Below are 4,279 nucleotides of genomic sequence, written 5' to 3' on the forward strand. Positions count from 1 at the left end.
TTCAAAGCTCCCAGGTTAAGGAGAAAATATTGGAAGCAACAAGAAAGAAAAAAATATCTAAATATCATGGAACTACAATAAGGATTATGCAAGACCAAGCAACTACTATTCTGAAGGACTGTAGATCTTACAATACTATATCCGTAGAGCAAAAGAGCTTAGGTTATAACCAAGTGTAATTTACCCAGTAAAATTAAGTAAAATACTGAATGGAAAAAAAATGGACATATAACAAATGAAGGACTTTCAGGTTTTTGTGACAAAACTTCCAGAACTTAAGGGAAAATTCAACATATAACACCCAGGAGAAATACAAGGTAAACATTAGTGAACAATTATAAGGGACTCAATAAGGTCAAATTGTTTACTTCATTTATGTGAAAATATCAGTAGTACTCTTATGATTGTCATCATTATTTGGGTAGTTTGAAAAAAAGACTTGGACTGAACTGTGCTGTAAAGACAGATAAAGTGAAGTAATTACCTCATACAAATGAGATAATTAAATTAAAATTAAATTTAAATATAATTCCTCATAGAAGGAAAAATTGATACAGAAGAAGCTAGTAGGAGAGAGGGCAGGTAGTGCTGGAAACATTGTCATTTGGAATAAGTTAAAGAGGGAAGAGTATGTGTGTATGTGTTTGTGTACACAGATACATGCATCTATGTATATGTGTATGTATGTATAAAAATCTTCTAAATTCAGAAAGAAATAAGAGGGCAAGGGGATGAGGTGAGGAGAGAGGATAAAAGAACTTTTAGAGGGGTAGGTAGGTTAAAAAATAGGAGGCCAAGGTAGTAGGTAGAAGTAAAACAGAGGCGTAAAGAGAAAGTAAATAGGGTGGGAAAAGATAGTGAGGAAATATAGAAAGGAGGAAAATACACAAGTAGTTTAGAATGTGAATGTGATGAATTTACCCATAAAACAGAAATGGATAGCAGGTTAAAAATTTTAATTCAACAATATGTTGCTTTCGGGAAACATTAAAAAAATGAGAGATACACACAAAGATAAAATAAAGGGCAGAAGTACAATTTATTATGTTAAAAAAAAAGCAGGGATTATAATCATGATCTCAGAGAAAGTTAAAATTAAAATAGATTTAATGAAAAGTGAAAATGGAGAAATTAAACTATGTGTCAGCAATATTATTCTATATACTTTTAGACCTTTTAAAATATCTGAACAATATAAAATACTTGAGCATATACCTGCCAAAACAGACACAGAAACCATATGAACATAAACACAAAACACTTTCTACACAAATGAACTCAGATCTAAATAACTGAAGTAATATTTGTTATTTGTGGGTAAGTAAAGCCAATATAATTTTAAATGACAATTTTACCTAATCTATTTATTCAATGTCATCTCAACTAAATTACTAAAAATTACTTTACTGAGTTAATAAAAATAACAAAGTTGATTTGGAGGAGCAAATAGTCAAAGAAACCAAGAAAAAAAGATGTAAAGGAAGTTGATTCTGCAGTATCAGACCTTAAACTATATCATAAGGAAAAGCACTGTTGAATTATAAATAGGATAATTTTGATTATTTTTAATTAAAATTTTCTCGTATAAAGAAAACCTATGTATCAAAGAATAAAAGCAATGCAGAAAATAGGGGGAAAACTTTCATAGACAATCTCTCAGGATATGATTGGGTTGGAATACTGTTATGGTGTAGGAAATAATGAGCTGGTTAATTTAGAAAAACGTGAAAAAACTTGGACCTATGAAGGAAGATGCTATCTACCTTCAGAAAAATAGATGACAGATAGAAATAAGCATAGTATGGTGTATGAATATATACATGTGTATGTTTATAGATATCTATATATATATGTGTGTGTATAGATATACATATACATACAAACACAGAGACACATACACACATACTATATATGTATTTAATTGTAGCCTTCTTATGGGGAGACAGGAGCCAGGGAGAGGAAAAAATAGAGTAAACTTTGCTCAGGAGAGAACAAAAGAAAACCAACAAGGAAAGAAAGAAAAGTTGGGCAGCTTTGAAAACAATATATTGTATTTATTGTAAAGGTTTTATTGAAATGGAAATTTATTTTTTTATATTGAATCATCTCCTGTGGTCTTCTGTATACATGGCAATACATTTATGTTTTTTTTTCTCATTTTGTATTTGTTTAAAATTAAAAAAATATAAAAAAATAACTTATGGCTGTGAGAGTTAGGAAAACTGAGAGCTGAAGAATTGATGCTTTTGAATTGAGGTACTGTAGAAGACTTTTGAGAGTTCCTTAGACAGCAAAGAGATCAAATTAGTCAATACTTAAAGGAATTAATTCAGACTATTCACTGGAAGGCTAAATATTGAAGCTGGAGCTTAAATACTTTGGCTACATAATGAAAAGACAGGATTCATTGGAAAAGACCCTGATATGGGGAAAGATTGAAGGCAAAAAGAAAAGGGGATGGCAGAGTATGAGGTGGATAAATTGTGTCATGGAAACAATGACTTCAGGAGAGAGTGGAACCTAGAAGGATTTGGTATGTGGTCCATGGGGTCATGAAGAGTCGAACAAGACTGAATGACTGAACAAGTTTTTGCACAAACAAAACAAATGCAGTCAAAAACAGAAGAAAAACAGAAACCTAGAAAAAAAATGATAGCAAGTTTCTCTGATAAAGGCCTCATTTTTCAAATACATAGGGAACTGAGCCAAATTTATAAAAATAAAAGCTATCCCTCAATTGATAGTCAAAGGATATAAACGGGTAGTTTTCAGAAGAGGCAATCAAAATTATCAACAATCATATGAAAAAATGCTCTAAATCACTACTTATTAGTGAAATGCAAATTAAGACAACTCTGAGATGCCACTTCAAACCTATTCCATTGGCTAACAATCTAAAGGATTCGATTAGATGGGACACAGAAAAGGAAAATGACAAATGGTGAAGGGAACATGGAAAAGCAGGGATATCATTGCACTACTGAGTTGTGAATTGTTCCAACCATTCTGGAGAACAATTTGAAACTATGCCCAAAGGGATATAAAACTGTTTATCTTTCAATTCAGCAATACCACTACTAGGTCTATACCCTAAAGACATCAAAGAAAGGGGTAAAGGACCTATAGACCTGATGTCTATACCCTAAAGATATCAAAGAAAGTGGTTAAAGACCTATTTGTATAAAAACAATTATACAAAATCTTTTTGTGGTAGCCAAGAACTGGCAATCAAGGTGATACCCATCATCTGGGATATGGCTGAACAAGCTGTGGTATATGAGTGTGATTCAGTACTACTGTGCTATTAGAAATGACAAGCAGGATGGTTTCAGGAAAACCTGAGAAGACTTATATGAACTCATGCAGAGTGAAGTGAGAACAAGGAGAACATTGTACACAGTAAGAGCAATATTATAATAATGATGAACTGTGAAATACTTACCATGTTTCCCCGATAATAAGACCTATCCCGAAAATAAGCCCTCCCCTTACTGTGTAAGATTCCTCTAAAATAAGCCCTCCCCCGAAAATGAGACCTATTGAGATTGCTACTGTAGTGAAGGTGATCCCCTGCGCTACACGCTACATTACGGTACCCTCTGTATGCACCGTCCCCCTCCCTCCCCCCCGGGTGAAATGCACGCTGCGTTCTGAGCTGCATCCAATCAGAGCTGCAGCAGTGAGCGCGTCATCCTGTTCTTCCCCAGTGATTTGCTTATTGAATAAAGGTACATTTTTTTGTTCACATTTACCTGTTTATTAAAATTGCTGTCAATGTTCATTAAAATAAGCCCTCCCCTGAAAATAAGCCCTCTGGTGTTTTTCTGTCCAAAAAAATTAATAATACAGTGTCTTATTATCAGGGAAACACAGTAGCTACTCTGAGCAAGACAGTGATCCAAGACAGTTCAAAAGGATGCATGATTAAAAATGTTGTCCACTTCCAAAGAAAGAACTGATGAATTCTAAATGCAGACTGAAGCATTTTTCCTTCATTTTTCTTGTGTTTTTTATCTGTGTTTTCTTTTACAAAGTGGCTAATATGGAAGCATGTTTTGCATCACTTTGCATGTATAAGCAATATCAAAGTGTTTGCCTTCTCAAGGAGGGGAGAGAGAAAGGAGAGTGAGAAAGAATCTGAAACTCAAAATTTTTTAAAAATAAATGTTTAAAAATGTACATATAATTAGAAAATATTTAACAAAAAATAAAAATACATTGAAAAAATCAAATATTAATTTCATAAAAGAAGACTGAAGAATGCAAATCATAAAATTTT

This window comes from Petaurus breviceps, unplaced genomic scaffold (genome assembly GCF_028583685.1).
Source record: "Petaurus breviceps papuanus isolate PSGF00001 unplaced genomic scaffold, PetGlider_PUasm1.0 47, whole genome shotgun sequence".
Lineage (NCBI taxonomy): Eukaryota > Metazoa > Chordata > Mammalia > Diprotodontia > Petauridae > Petaurus > Petaurus breviceps.